This window comes from Uloborus diversus, chromosome 1, assembly GCF_026930045.1.
Source record: "Uloborus diversus isolate 005 chromosome 1, Udiv.v.3.1, whole genome shotgun sequence".
NCBI lineage: Eukaryota > Metazoa > Arthropoda > Arachnida > Araneae > Uloboridae > Uloborus > Uloborus diversus.
The window spans coordinates 7661340-7678217 of record NC_072731.1 but is presented as its reverse complement, the minus strand read 5'-3'; the positions used below and the strand labels follow the sequence as shown (position 1 = coordinate 7678217).

Genomic DNA, 16878 nt, shown 5'->3' with positions numbered 1-16878 from the left:
CAAAAAATGAGGTTCTTTGTGAAGTGACGTAGCTTTTCAACATAGAAGCAATGAATTCCTGTGATAAGAACAAGGATTGCTCTCAAACTCATAACCCGTGACGAATGACGACGTCATCGCGCCGGCATCCGTTTGTCGCCAAACTTGGCGTGTTTCGGAATTAAATTTCGACTTCCGCTATTTTAAAACACAACAATGGGTATTAAATGAAGAGTGATTAATTTCATCGTCCTTGGATTTGTTTTCACATTCTTCCTACTTGCCCCACTCCGGCCCGCTCGATGTAGCGGAACACGAAATTAACTTTCACGTACAGTCAGTGTAACTTTGAGAGAAATTTTCTCTATTTTTCTGATCCGCACTTATTGATAGCTTATTATTGTATTTGATGGCATGAACCGGAAGAAGCACCAATAAACTATGTAACAGGTAGTTATCAAAATAATGGAAACACTTGGAAAAATTTTTTTGGGAATCGCTACTCTGACGTAAATGTTCTGTTTATAAAGGTGCCCTTCAAACTCGAATCGTTCACACTGGGACACTGGTGACTCTATATGGTGATTGAGTTCTTTGGTCACTTTTGCTGCTGTTGTTCGCTTTATAGACATTACAATCCACTTCAATGCCCGTCGGTTTATTTCACTGAACTTCTCTTTCCGCCCACTATTTTGCTTTGCCAAACTTATCTTAACGCGCTGTGTGCGTGCTGTCATGACTTAAGATACTGTACTTTTAGATGCGCCAAAAAGTTGAAATGTTTGGACACGCTCCAGCAATTTAGCCTCTTTAAAAATTTGAGAGGTCCGACATTTCACGTGCTTGAAAAAAATCCAAGACGTCCATATCCGTTAAACCACCAAATAATACCAAATATATAGTTGATATTTATAAAAAAACAGATATCTAATTTTATTCTTTATTACTTACAAAGCGCCTTCAAAAATGTCACTTTTTTTCTCAGGTGTTTCCATCATTTTGATAACTACCTGTATTTATGCAAAATTTGCGTCGGGAGAAAAAGCGGAAATTTTGAAAAAGGGGGAAAAAACCGTTTAAGGATTTATTTCCACTCGGAAAACATTGAAAAATTTCAAATTTCTGGCACAAAAGAATGGAAGAGTTGAAAAAATACCTTTGTGCTTGAAAGGTATAGCAACGTTTAATTGCACAAAATTGCAGATTGCTACAGATACGTGTTTCGGCGTTGCAAGGAAATCCTTTTCTGTAGCAAAAAAAAGGGAGCTTGCAGATGTAAGCCCCTTTTATTTCGGCTCTTTGAAGCCTTTCTTTAAAAACAACATTGCTCTGCGTATTTTTACCAAGTTCTTTTTGTTTCAGAGTGGGAGTTTATATTTTTCTATATTTAATGAGTTATTTACTAAACTATTTTCTACGGGAAGGAGAGTGTAATTTAAATTTTATTCCAATCGTAATTATATTTTAATTCGATTCTTCTTAACAGGCGCTTTAAATCTTCACGAACCAAATAAGATTGAAAGCAATCTTCGGGGGTTGATGTGTGGCAGCGAACAGGGGGTGGAACCTCCTAGTTATTGTGATCAAAAACATGTCCTCCCTTTCCAGTCAGTCATTCCTTCGCTCATTTAACGGTAAAATCTCTTCCACTCAATTCCTATGATTCGGCAGAGAAACTCCATTTACAGAAACTAAACGAATTCCCTAGCTTTGCTAATTACTGTGATTAGCCGTCCTACTTTTCAACAGGTTTTTCATTGAAAAAAATAACAGGACTGACAAAAAAAAAAAAAAAAAAAGAACGAAAAGAAACGCGTGATGTATAATGTCCTTTTTTCTCTTTTTTTCCCCCTTTCTTTCTTTTTCTTTTTTTTTTTTTTTTTGTACTTTCCAAGGTGATTAATGTTTGCTTTTTTTTATTTTATGCGTTGAATGATGGAAGGATTATGTTTTCGTAGAACCGCCAACTATGAAAAGTAAGTAATGGCTTAGAAATGTTTATTTAGTATCTAAACTTCGTGCTTTTGAAACCTTAGTAAAAAATGTTCAAACTTAAAAAACTATCATGGCTTGTGTAGTGGCGAAAATTTCTGTCATTTATGTACTCGCTAGATCTGGACATTATAAAACCGCTACCTTACATTATCACTAAATGTTGAGTCTTTTAGTGAGATGATTGAGTATTATTTGAGCAGAATTTGATAAAAAAAAATATATTTAAGGCAAACCTTACCAGGTAGCATTGTGAAGGCTGATCCTATTCACAGCATAAGGACGCTGCCAGGTTAGGTTTGTTCCAACTATAGATTGAATAGTTTAATAAGCGCTGAATTATAATTTTAGCGATATTTAAGTTTTCTCACTTGTATGACAAATAAAAATCGAAAAACTTCTAAATGTTTAAGGATTGATTAAATTGGTAGAAATTTGTATCCGAAAGTTTTATTAACTAAAAAAACATCGCTCCGATTATAAACTACTTGTACTACGAGTAACAATTAAAAACTAACCTTTATTTTTTCTGAGTAAATCCATTTTTGTAGAGAATTGTTTCCCTGAATTCAATGATTTTTTAAAAAATGTATATCTAAGTGATTAGTGTGTTTTTCCAAAACTCTAAACAGGAATAATATTTTCTCAAAGCAATGAAACAGCTACACGTGAGGAAATATTATTCGTGAAAGATAATAACTATCTTTTAAAAAATGATTTTTTTTTTCGGTATTGTTAACAACAAGAATGTGCAAGAGAAGTTTTTCACATTTTCGTTTTGTGTTAATGGAACTTAATTACTGCACCCGTGATTTTAACGTCATGCAAAAGGAAAATTGGATTTTAAATTGTTTCCTGCTTCTCAATTTTCTATTGTTCTATTTTAATATTCCTTTGGTTGTTTCAAGCAGCTGTTTAAGTTCAAAGCTGTTCACACTTTTGCAAAGACTGTAACTTTAAATCAATCTTTATATTGAATTTGTTTCTAGAAGTTTTTGCTTTTTTTTTTTTTTTTTTAAAGAATTTTCTTGGTTTGAAGTTGATTACTTCATTTTTTTAAGTTATAACTTTGAGTAAAGTTTAACCTTCCTTTTAATATTTTTTTATTCTGACTAAATTACATATCCTGAAAAAGAAAACTAATAAATCGTAATAATTAAAGGAAATATACCATGTATATGTTATACCATAACACATGAAAAAATTATCATTAAAAAAGAAAAATCTAAACAATAAGAAACGTGCGCAATTGTAATACTAAAAATAAAAAATTCTGTGGAAAATTTTCAAAAACGAAAGAACATTAAAATGAATTAATTTAATTACCTAGTGTCATCCCACGAAAATATGAAATGGATAAGAAATCTTGATTGCTTAAAATGTAGCAGCAGAATAATGGGGTCGTTTCCGAAAGTTTAAAAGTATTTTTTTTCTGAAAGAACATGCTTAAAAACAAAGGATTTGAGCATTTTTAAAATTATTTGACAAAGTTAATATTTTTTATTAATTGTTTTAATCGGTGCGCAGATTCAATTTAATTTTTTTCGCTTCTGCACATGACGTCACAAGTGATGAAATGGCATTTACTTATGCCATTAGCGCAGAGCGCAATATTTAATTAGCCTCTTCACTCACATGAACTGGCAACGACATGGTTGATAGCAAGCGTAGAGCGCAATATTTAATTCGCTTCTGAATTATCATAAGCTGGACACGTGGTAGGCAGCAAACGTAAGCATTCAGCGCGCCAGTGGATTTGCGCGGCAAAGTTCATCACTTGTGACGTCATAAAGTCCACGCCTTCTTTCAAAAATCGAACATTTAAAAAAATTGATTAAAAATTAACCGTTTTGAAAATAAAAGTATTTTTTCGCTTCATGTTTTTTTTTTTTTTTTTTTTTGCTCATTCTATCGATTTCAGTTACTAAAAGTAGTACGTTTAACTGATAAAAACAACCCCATTCCTTTTTCATTTTATTTTTAACTGAAATTATTTATAAATCTCATACCAATACTTTTTATAGTGTATTACAAGGCTGTTACAAAATATTGATCTCTTCAATAGGAAAAAGAAACAGCAAAGGTGCTCATCCCCCCACCCAAAAGTGAAAGCGTACTCCTCCTTCCTCCAACCAAAGAGTACAAAGCCCCCGAAGAACAAAATCCTCCCCCCAAAAAACGGAAAAATACCCTTGAAAACATCCCACTAAAATGTCAATGACAAAGTCTTCACCATGACCCCCCCCCCCCTTAGGTGGGCCCTCCTGGAATTGGAACGTCAAATGGAAGAACAATAAGCGATAATCTCGATTGCACAAAAAACTTAAAATAAGAAAACCTTCGTAGTTCAACCTTAACCAACAAAACAAAACCGGGCTTCTGCTTTAGCAAAAAAGAAAAAATAAATTATGTTTTTATATGCTTTAAGATGATCTTCTCAAATTATTCCATTGTTCTTCTCAGCTGTGACGTAAGCCACATCTTTTCGTGACGTTTCAAGAAAAAGAAACGATTTTAAAAAGAGAGGAACAGCTGGACATCCTCGCAGTGACAATTCGGGATTTGTTCAATCACTCAATTTTGAGTTCAACGCTCTGGCTATGCTTTTACAATGACGTAAATTTTCAGGAATCGTCCTTTTTGTGTCGAGTTTTTTTTCTCTCTTTTTTTACAATAAATAACTTTGAATAGAAAAGTCATTGTAGATGAAAAGTAAGTGTGCGCATTTCAAACAAATATGAGCGCATGACTGCATTTAGTTATAATACAATGTTTAACAGTTATCAGTGGCGCACACAGGAATTTTGCAAGGGGAGGGTCCAAGATCGAAAGCCTCAGTCTCATATCATATCCCCAATACGCAGTCAAACATATTGACTTGATTTTTTCCATTCTCGAGAACAAAAAACAGTAAAAAATAAACTATTGAATAAACAATTAGTGTTATTTAATAAAATATACTTAAATAAATTACCAGACAGCAAAATATATAAGCATTAACTTTTCTCATAATAAAAAAATGGATTCAACAAATCAAATTCATCGTTGCAGAAGCACCATATGATTTAGAAGTTCATAGAATCTCATTTGGTGTAATCTGTAATTACAAAACTAAAACATGGTTTTTTAGTGTATTCATTTATAATCACCATTCTGCTTGTAATAGGCAATTCGTTATAGGAAAAGCAATATGCGCAATATTTAAAAAAAATCTTTTATCATGAGGATTTTTTTTTTCACTTATTAGAACTGAAATTAATGTTACCTTTGTTTGAATTTATTTTACGTACAAAATACACAGAATCGTAATCAATCGGGAAAAAAGCAAGACCTTTGGGAGGGATCCGGATCCCCTGGACCCCCCCCCCCTTGTGTGCGCCACTGACACTTATAATACAATTGATTCATTCACGGTAACTTATATCCAAAGTTTCTGTGTTTCTGTCTGTCCTACTCTTACTTGAATATTGTTATTGCATCTATTATCAAAACACTAAAATAAAAAATACATAGATACCCAAAATTAAGAAATAAAGAAATCTCTTTCTGCAGAAAAGTATAAGTAGAACTCATCACTAGCCCTAGAACAGAAATACTCAAAACAAAACTGCACAAAAAATTATTATACCACAGTCATCACATTCAAAAGACTATCTCATTCACGCACAAAAAAAAAAAAAAAAATCTGAAGAAATTCACCAAAAGTGAGCGAAATTTCTAAAAATTAGAGATGAACCGAATATTCGGTTGGTATTCGGTATACTGCATATTCGGCAGCCATCTCGAATATTCGGTTCGGTCGAATAGTTCAGTATTCGGCAACCGAATTGTAAACAAATTCAAACGTTCGATAATTAGTAGATAAACATACTTTTTTTAATACAATAAATGAAAGTTATAGTATAGTATTTTAATATAAAATAAATTAAGAACATATTAATTTTATCACATTCAAAGTTAAAGTCAATTAATTGCCTCTATTTAACTTTAACTGCTATTTTGTTTTCATTTCTAAAGTTTTACCCCATATGAAATATTAAATATTGTTTTAAAACAACCAAACTAAAATTAATCATTGTAATCAAAGTTTAAAAAACATTGATTACAATGCACTTAATTAAATACAAAAAATGTTTGCACTTAAAGACAAAACATTAAAATATCTTGCCACCTTTGAATATCATGGCTCAATTTTACTGATAATAAAACTATTTATCAGTTACGGAAAAAAATAAGACAGCTGAAAATCACTTGAATAAGTTGTAATTTAATTATGTTTTAAGCAACTTCGGTTTGTATCTCAGATGATTGCAAGATTATTTATGGCATAACAAGTTAGCATGTTTACCAGTTATCAAATAAAGAGGGGGACATTTACAATCCATTTACACCGAATTACAGATAAACACTAAACTAGCTATTTACTGTGCAAAATTGTTTTGCTTTTAGAATGATTTATTTTAAATTAATAATTATTCTTAATGTATATAAATTTACAATGCTAAATAGAAATACATTTACACTTACCAAAATAGATAAAATATTTCTATTTTAAATACAGTCGAATCCCGACTTACGCAAGTGATGCGTTCCAAGACTCCTTAGCATAAGTCGGATTTTCGCGTTGTGGAAAAGGTTATAAGTGTAAATTCTTTTATAATTGTACCTAATTATTTTAGACACTTGTTCACACCACCTCAAACTGTTTTAAACCATTCCTTTTAACTACACATTACTGTTTCTTACATAAAAAACTGAATTTTTATTTGTATTTTTTAAAAAGCTGTTTTGATCAACATAAAATACTGTTACGATGCACAAAATCGGTGATCAGCGGGAAAGAGAGACATAAAATAAACCAGTACGGTACGTACAGTATGTAGTTATAATACAATTATGTTCGATAATAATACTGTACAGTAGATCCAGTAATAATATTTGTAACTTGAAAAAAAAAAAAGATGATGGATTTATGCTGCGTAATGAAATCGTTATTCCAATACATTTTTAATACAGCTGCTTCGCTAGTTCTTTTATTATGTTTACATCTATGGCAACACCTCTCTCTCTTCCTGATTTCTTTAATCCTCAATACAAAAGAGCAGCTTTCATTTTCATATTTGCATTTTGCTTAGACACTACTCGGAGAACTTTTACGGATTTCATTTTCTTGACTTTCAATTGTACATATGGAAAATTCACTCACATCTAATTATCGTGCTATGTTCGACCCATTTTTTAGTTGTTATTTTTTAGTTGTTCAAGCACATCGACAATCTTTAGCGTTTGTTTAACTGTCAGAAACTTTAGATTTTTCTTTCTGTCTTCACAAATTAGATATTTCATCAACTTTCGCATTTAGAATGAAAAAAAATATGGTAAATGCGGAGTAGTTATTTGTATATACACAAACAAAGCTATGTTCAGACTAGTACGGTGTGGAAATTTTCGCTGCCAGTGATGCTAAAGGGTTGAAGATCCATTCACGAAAAAAATATTTTTGGTAGCCAATAACAAATTTGATGCTTTACCACCGCGAATGCATTCTGAAAATTTTCGTGTTGTGGACGAGGAATTCGCGTTAGGTCAAAAATTATTTACTGGTGAAAAGGCGCGTTATATAGCCATTTGACGTAAGTCGAATCGCGTTGTAGCGGGAGTCGACTGTAGGTGAAAAATTCAAATATACAGTTAAAAAGCGTTAACCAAATATTCGGTATCCGGTTGAATATTCGGTTCGGATTTTAAACGAATATTCGGTAAAAAAATAGTTTATTCCGCAAAAAATGGTATTCGGTGCAGCTCTACTAAAAATTCATAAAATGATAACTATAAATGCAAGTGGTTATTCGAGATTTTTTGAATAGTAATAAGTACCGAATGCGTTATTTTGTTGTTTTAAGTTGTGAAGCCTAAAAATGTACCGAAGGAGGTTTCATGTAAAATCGTAAACCCTTTATAAAATAAAATTTTTACGAACGTACGATCACGGTAGCAATGAACTCAGTTTAACGACCAAATTTGCCTATTCAAACTATATTGCTTTCATTAATTTGAATTACTTTGTGTGTTTGTTTTATTATTTTTTTCAATTTAATTATTATCATTTTTTAATGAGAAATCTTAAGATAGCTATAACACACCACGTCGCAATTTATGCAAACGCCTAAGAATTAATAATTTGTTTCTAATTATCTTTGAAAAATTATACCACTGAAGTACAGGGCGCGGCTAACTTTTATGTTCACTGAAGCACTGTTAGTCATTATTATGCATGTCGGGTATCGGAAAACAGTTTTATTTCCTAGTACTTTGGTTTAATAGGCATTAAAAACATCTTTTGTTTTTTGCATGAAACGTTACACCCAGTGAGTGACGCGTTAAGTATGTTTTGAGCTGAGTTTTTATGGGGTCACAGTACCTTTCAAACATTTTTCTTTAATTTAAATACATTTCATATTTCTTTGAAACCATAACATGCATACTTATTTCGTAATCAATAATTTATTTTCAAAATTAAAAAACTTGCCTACATTTCTTAAAAATTCAAGAAATAGAGAAAAATTTCAATTTTTAAAAATCCCTCAGGCTTTTTTATTTTTGCACTAATTTAAAAAACGTTTTTTTGCTAAACGATCTCTATAATCATCTCTAAAAATCTGTGCATGCATTTGCTTATGAGTTTATTAGAAAATTTCTGTGATTAATTATGTAAAAAATCATAGTTTTTTTTAAAAAAATTTTTGTTTTTAAAGGTTTAACAATCTCTGAACATTTGAGTAATTTATAAAATGCTTTTCCAATGCAGTGTTGTCAAATATATTATCCCAATTGCAGGAAAGGATAACTTTAAAGCTCTATCTTTAGTAGAAAAAAATCCTTAGGGACTCTAATAACATGAAAACACAAAAAAACCATCATCGAGAAAAAGCAATCTAAAGTTTTTCTTTTGCATAAGAACCCATAGCGAGCATGACCTAAAACCACTCATAACTTTTAAAATATTTGAACTAAAGCAATGAAACTTTTCCCCTGTGTTCAGAATAGTTTTTAGTTTTGAAATAAGCAATAAAAATTGTTTTGATCGTTTCATCATTTTTGAGGTACTGTAATCCCTTAAACACTACAAGTAAGATGAGTCAAGAACAAGAACAATGACGGAAATTAAAAGAAATAAAGTATTATTTTTAATACAGTTACTATAACTTACTGTCAAATTTTGACACAGTACGCAGATGAGAGATTTGAATGCAACTATAATTCTTGTTTCCAGTTTTCAGAAATATTTTCCGAAAGGAATATTTACAATGAGTAGTTTACATGAACTATGCCCACTGCAAAAATATATTTACTGTTAAAATATACTTGTTTTATATAATGAGGTGCTAGTAGTTGTAGTTACTGTCTGCAGCATACTTAGTGAAACACCATAAAGAGCAATTTATGTCCAAATTTTTAAAGGTGTTAATAGAACAATGTTCTAGTATATGAAATATACTAGAACAGTGCTCTATAACAAGAACAGTTAATAGAACAGTGCTCTATATAATGCTCAGTTCCACTCTTTTTTTTTTCACTATTATACCTTTTAATTTCCTCCATCAATATAAAGTAATGATTTTCCGAATAAAGTCGTATTGGACGTGGAATGACCTTAATTTGGCAATCATTAGCTCTCGATTAAATATTTCATTGAATTAACTATATAACTATTAAGCTACACTGCGCTCATGAGAGAGATCGACTAGATGTAAACAAAGAAATGTGTCATTTAGTGACGTCAATCACTTTTTTGGCTTGTGGAAGAACAAATAAATTGGTGCCAAGCAGCAGACTGCAAATGGGAATGCGCTCAACTTTTATTTTAATTCCAGAGAAAATTCCCAAAAGTGACACAGTGGCAAACCTTCTGGCCAAAATGTGTGTTAGCTCCCGGTATATCCCTTCTGTGAACGCAGTCTTTTTACTTCCTTTTACAAAAAAGGAAGTATTCTATTCGCGAAAAATTTTCACTCAAAAATCGGCCTTAATTTCCATTTTTCTCACCCCCTAATGAATGTTGAGTTTTTTTTCGACCCGATCACACGTGGATATATGCCATTGAACGTACAGACACGCGAAATATCCATAATAATGACTCCCGAGTTAATTACAGCGAATTTTCTCGTGACGTCCGTATGTACGTATGTATGTGCGTATGTGTGTATGTGTGTATGTATCTCGCATAACTCAAAAACGGTATGTCCTAGAAAGTTGAAATTTAGTACGTAGACTCCTAGTGGGGTCTAGCTGTGCATATTCCCTTTTGGTTGCATTCGGATGTTCCTAAGGGTGGGGAGGGGTCTTTTGCCCCTTTTTTGGGGGAAATCATTAATTTCGATGTAAACTCAAGTTGTGTTATAATTTGTCGGACACTTGGCGATATATCGCCAGTCTTTTGGTCGCCAAGTTTTGTCGCCAATTTAGCGACAAATCTGGCGATTTTTTTTTTAAATTTGGTTTTAATTTGTCCACTGTTGGTGATATTTAGAGAGTAAAGAATTGAATCACATTAAAATTGCCAATAATAGGGAAATGACATTAAATTGGAGTAAAAGGAAGTCATGTGATGCACACATCAACTCGTTGAAAGTCGTGTTCTCTCGCAACTTTTTTGTTGTGTATTGAGCATTTTTGTTTTAAAACAGCTATATGAGGCATTTTCTCGATAATTTGTGCTTATTTTATAGTTTTTTTTTCCACTTCGATTAATATAACTATGATTTTCAATTTCTATCTTAAACACAATTTTAAATAGGAGCAAGAAATCTCAGAAATTACAAATTAACAAGAAAGGTCGCAGATAGAACAGTTTTTGAAACAAATGTTTCCAAAACACAATTTTTGACAAATCAAACACTTCGGTAATCAAGGAATACCTTTTTCGAATAAAGAAATAAATAATAACTTTGCTTCCTTTTGAAAATCCTACTTCGTTCGAAGGGGAAAACGGAAATGCGTAAGCAATTTCGCTCAACATGTTAGAAAAATGTAGACATCCCAAAAATTCCACATACAATATTACAACGAAAAATTTTGATAAAACCAGCAAAAACTGCGAAAAGTTTTCACTTTTTGTCGAGCGAAGAGAAAATTGTTAATTTCACTTGACGCAACTTCATTGATTTTAAGCCAATGATACTTAGTTATTTTGTTCATTTATTTATTTTCTTTCCCGAAGTCTTAGAATGCATTCTCGCTACAGCCGAAAACGGTGAACCCTGTTCCTCCATCTGTGTTCTTAGAATAAACTGCAAACACATCGTTCCTCTCTCTCACGGCCATTTAATTTTAGAGAATCCACGTCTGGCTGCTCCGTCAGCTGGCATCCGCTCAACGCCCTCTGAGGGAGTGTACACAAAGGAAGGGGTCAATCGACTTTCATTCCCTTATATACTTTCGCCGGTTTTTGCTCCTCACTTTCCATCCCTGGACAATCTGTTCACATGTCTGTCGGCAGTGCCTCACTATAATAAACCTTAAGTCAGGGCCTGAATCTATGCTCAGCTCCCCCTCGTTTGTTCGTTAGATATTTATTTACTTTTTGATGTTGTTGATAATAATTTCAAAGGATAAACGTTGTAAGAATGTAACAAGTTAAATACTGTTTAAGGCTTTCACGGCCGGCGTCAATATGGGGAGATAACATTTCCGGGCTTATTGGCCGCGGTCTAAATCAGTCTCACCAAACTCAAACCACTGATGATGGCTGCAGCAAAGCAAGCCGAAACGTCTGGAATTTCTACTCCAACTAGACCACGGCCAGTAAGCCCGGAAATGTTATCTTCCCATAATGTAACAAGTCTACACTAAAAAAAAAAAGGAAAGAAAGAAAACACTTCGAAAGTTAACGGGTAGCAACTTTTGGAACTCTTCGGATTGAGAGATCAAGGCTCAGACCTCATGTGGGGCCGTTCAACAGCCGAGAGCTTGGCGGTGACTGGCGGTATTGTAGTTGGAAGTACTGAAGCTGTCCTCAGGACCTGATTACTGCACAGGCCAACTAGGCTTAAGCCTGGGGCGCTATCTTCCTAAGGGGCCACAAATTACTTAAAAAATAATGCATAGCATTACAAGTGTATGAAAAATACATGTTTTTTTTTTTTTTTGTAATAATAAAAAAATAAGAACTTTTCAGTTGGAAGAAACTTTCTTGTAGGAGAATTTTTATTAATTCTGCCAGCAGCGAATTTACCATGTCACAACTATGAAATGCCCCGAAGGTGATTCATGAATGCACATAATAAATGATTTATACAGTTCTGTGATAGACAAAGTGACCCCCAGAAATGCATTTGGACCGGGCTATAGAGTCTTCAGGGGGCCTCGAAATTAATGTGGGCCTAGGGCCCCACTTTTAGTTAGTCAGCCCCTGGCTGTCTTGGGTCTTCGCTATACTTGTCTCCAGTTTTAGAGGCTCCTGCTATCGTAAAATAATTTTAACTTTTAAAAGTAACATTTAGACTCTCTGTCCCAAACGCCAGCAACACTAGTCATCGCCTGATTATGTCTCGGACTCTTTAGGACTGGTCAGGGAAGAAATTTATGCTATGCCTCCCCCTTTTGATACCAGATTTGACTATAGTCATGGGAGATTAATATCAAATAACAACAACAGCAAATTTTGTTAAGTAAAGCAGTGCTTTTTATTGTGATACATTACACTCGACCTTTTGCAGGTTAAAGCCTTAGAAGGTGTCTGTTTTATTTAGAATAAAATTAATTATTTGTATTATTTAAAGTCACTTCAAAATGACTACGGTCAAGCTTTTCTCATGTCCCACCTCATATATTAACCTTCATACGATTGCAGAACTGAAAACAACGACTAATAAAGCACTTAAATTTCTTTCTTTCCAACTGTTCTTCGCATTTCTTTTCTCGGCATAAGTTTTTACTCACAGTATTTGAGAAAACTTTTTAAAATAGCAGATTTTTCTGTATAAGTATTTGAAAAAAGGCATGCATCCTAGTTTTACTTTCATACTTAAAGAAAAAGAGAGAAAAAAAAGTTTTACAGTTCGACTCACAGTCACAGACATGTGCAATGTGCATAATTATCCTGTTCAAAACACCAATAATATTCTTGAATTCCTTGTAAGAAAACGTTACTCCAAATGTAATGATTCCTGTTTCCTGACTAGAGAAAGTAGTACTTGATGCAAAAAAAGTAAAAAAAAAACAGTTACAGAAACATTCGCGAAGCAAACAAATAAAAAGATAACTACTTTTCGGGTGGCCATCAAGGGTGCGGCTGGCTACCGCCGATTATTGTTGAAGTCGAACTGATCCGGAATAAGCCAGAAACGTCCTTCATGGACCACGGTCATCAAGCCCGGGAAGTAGTTATTATTATTGACGCCTGTTGTGAAAGTTCCAGTCTCCAGTTTTTATTATTAAATAAAGAGACAGAAAATGAATCATGTTCAAAAATAACTTAAAATAACTCACTGCAGCCGGGCCAATCATTTTGGAGGGTGAAAAGGAGACAGTTATCTCCCTGGTCTCGAAAAATCAATTTATTTAAATGGTGGGCGCAGAGCGTAATTTCAAACAAAAGAAGACTAAGAGTCATATAATAATCCTCAGATCTTATTTTTCACGTAAAATAGTCTGAATTTCCTCTGAAATGCTAAAATTTACACGTAATTCAAAAGAGGAAAAGGAGCTTAGTCAAGGGTGGATACAGACTACCGTTTTATGGTTGCAGAAGTCATGCTGAAGAATGCTCCCCCTCCTTCCCCTTCATAAAAGAACCAACGGTTTTAGGTGCGGAAAATTTCTGAAACTTCTTGGATGTCAATAAATAGCACTTCGTTTATATGTTAAGCATAACGTGTTTGAACTCAATGTGGACGGATGCTGATGTCGACGGTTTAAGGAGGGGGGAGGGGTCTTGACCTCCATGACCCTCCCCTTGTATCCGCCACTGAACTCAGTCCTTGTAAGCTCTCATTCAAATTAAGCTCTGTGTGGACGGTTTTTGCTGTTTTTCGAGGTAGTACTATGTATTGAATATTTATGAACCCTTTGTCTTCCCTGGAAAACTTTTAAATGTCGAGCCTGCGTGATGTCAGCAATTAGGAAAATAAACTGCTGAAACTAGGCTCGAAAGGGAAAATAAAGTATACGAAATTGCAAAAAAAAAAAAAGTGATAAAATCAATTCAATTTCAATGCTATAAGCACTGTCAAAAAACAAATTTCTCCATACCACAAACAGATTTGTTAAGAATACATTGGATTTGTGCATTTAGGAATTTGTAGGACTGTTGCTGATATTAAAAGCGATTTCCTAAGAGTTGATTAACGTATTTTGACATGATGTTTTTATTTTGAGAAAACTTACAAGAAATAATTGGGCACAGTAAAATAGTAAAGATAAGATTCAGCATTAAATTTTCCAAATAAAAATGGTTATTCCATCTTTTCCAGCATTTTATTTAGCAGCTTACTTCAATACAAAGAGTGAGAAGTCTAGGGAGAGCAAACCAGGACCCTTGCCACGGGTGGTAACTTTTAGAGGCGAAGGATTCACCATATTTCTGAATCCCCCCACCCCATTAAAACTCGATATAAAAACTTGAAGGAAGATTTGTGTGGGCGCCAGTTTCATGATTTGCTCCAAGCTCGGAAATACAGATCATCCGACCAAAAATCTCTAACATCATCTTTACCAAGACCCAGTGCCGAATGTAGAGGAGGGGAAGGGGGAGGGCAATTCGGGGCTCTTGCTCCAGGCGACAAATTTACTCTATTTCTGCGTCGTTGAAACGAGGGTTAAAAACTTCTAGGAAGATGGATCATGGCGTCAATTTCAAATTTTTGCCCCGGTTCGGAAAAATCGTAGATCCGGCACTGCCAAGACCTCTAATAGAAATCAAACCGGATCTCTATTTAGTGCGCGGTGCTATTAATTGACTTTACCGGTTACTTTCACTTTTGGAGAAAAAAGCTTGAAATAAAATTTTTATTGCTTTTTTTTCTGGAACAAAATAAGAAAAAATAATAATCCAAGTCAGTCCATCCAGTGTAGTGTAGTAGGACGTTATGGATGGGCAAAAGGAAAAAAAAAGGTTGATTATGCCGCACGAATTAATATTTTTTCCTTTTGGAAGTCAGTTAAAAACTAAATCGGTTTTCACTGCAGAATGATGATTGTTGAAAGAAAAAAAAAACTACCGTTAACAACATTTATCACTGATTGAAAAAAGTTATGTTTTCTCAAATCAGTTTTTCTGAGATCTAAACTAATAACTCTAACAGAATTTTCTCAAAAGCATGAACAATCGCCAACATTTTCTGTTGTATATAATCACATAACCATTTACGATCAGACAAATACTCTCTAATAGGCTGATTCGACAATTATTATCGCAACAATGTGTACTCACCCGCAACGGCAATTATTGTAATAATCCACTCTCGCGAGAAAACTTTCTTCTATCTTCTCAAAAAAGGAACGTCCAGGTGTAGGAAATATCCCAGACGCATCACGTCAAGTCGAAAGTGGAATTACCGGCAACGCGTAAATAGCGCATGTACTTTTACATGCACATGCGAAGGTCGATTTTTTAGGTTCGAGCAGAACGCGAAACTGACGAGTTTTCGACGGTCTCCTCTCTCCGCGGATGCGAGTCGAATTATGCGACTCATCCAATAAATCTCGGATGACGGCAGAGTCGATCTCGTCGCCAATGTCGCCAAGTCTGGCAACTCGATGGAGCAATGTTTGGACCGAAAATTTACGTTTCGCAACTATTCTATTTTTAAGTTTAGAGATTAAATTCTTGATAGAGATTAAATTTTTCTCTGTCTTTCTCTCTATATAAAAAGCCGAATAATGACATTTAGATTGATTAATGCAATGATTTTCAACAGGGGTGCCCACAGGGGGGATTATGACGCCATCAAAAAAAAAAAAAAAAAAACATTTGGGGGGGGGGGCATTTAAATTTTTTTATTTATTTATTTATTTAAATTTATTTATTTAATTTTTAATTAAAATTATTTTATTTTATTTTTAATTCAAATTATTCATTTTATTTTTAATTCATATCATTTATTTTATTTTTAATTCAAATTATTTATTTTATTTTATTTTATTCTGTTTACATTTATTTAGTTCGTGTGTGTGTGTGTGTGTGTCATTGGCGTAGCACAGAACTTTTCTAATAAAATAATAGTGATTAAAAATAAGTTTTAAAAAAAGTTCATAAATAAAAAATATTAAAAAATAAATAAATAAAAAATATTTAAAAAAATAAATAACTAAAGGGAAAGTGGGTTGAGAAAATTTTTGGGTGGGAATTTGCGTTATTGAACTTGGGGGGAATGGGCACCCCTGATTCTCAATCACTGATCTGACGGGCCGACAACGCTCCGCAGAAAACATTAACTGGCTCGAGGATTAAAAAAAAAAAGTTTTCCTATTCAGTGAAAAAATAAATAAATGAGAACGAAAGAATTGGATTAAATTTTGTGCCCTTTTTTTTTTTACAGTAATCCCATAATTTTTAAACTTAGAATTCAAAAGTAGCCTTCATTGGTTGGCAGCATTGAATTGTGCTCACATACCTGATGTTGTTACGCCTCGATTAATTTTTTTTTCTTTCTGGACTGAATTTTTAAATTACAGTGAACTGGCTAATAACGAACGAGAATGGACCTCGACATTTGCTCATTATAACAGAGTATTCGAAGAAAACGAGTTCGTAAAAAAGAAAAATATACATAAAAATTCACATGCTTGCTTTGAATTAAAGAAACAAATTTGAGCAGAAAAGTAAACGCAATCTTTTAGCGTTAAATTGCACAAATCTGCAGATAATAGCAGAATTCGTGCCATTTGACGTTGTTATAATTCGTA

At 33.4% G+C, this 16878-nt stretch overlaps 1 protein-coding gene across 2 annotated transcripts in view; it reads right to left on the bottom strand.

Annotated features, from left to right (window-relative positions):
• Nucleotides 1-15633, bottom strand: part of LOC129227885 (FK506-binding protein 5-like) — a 108259-nt gene extending 92626 nt beyond the window's left edge. For both annotated transcript variants that reach the window (XM_054862507.1, XM_054862514.1), the window contains exon 1: nt 15404-15633. The gene's annotated coding sequence lies outside the window, so the exon portion shown is untranslated. The remainder of the gene's footprint in view (nt 1-15403) is intronic.
• Nucleotides 15634-16878: the final 1245 nt, after the last annotated feature.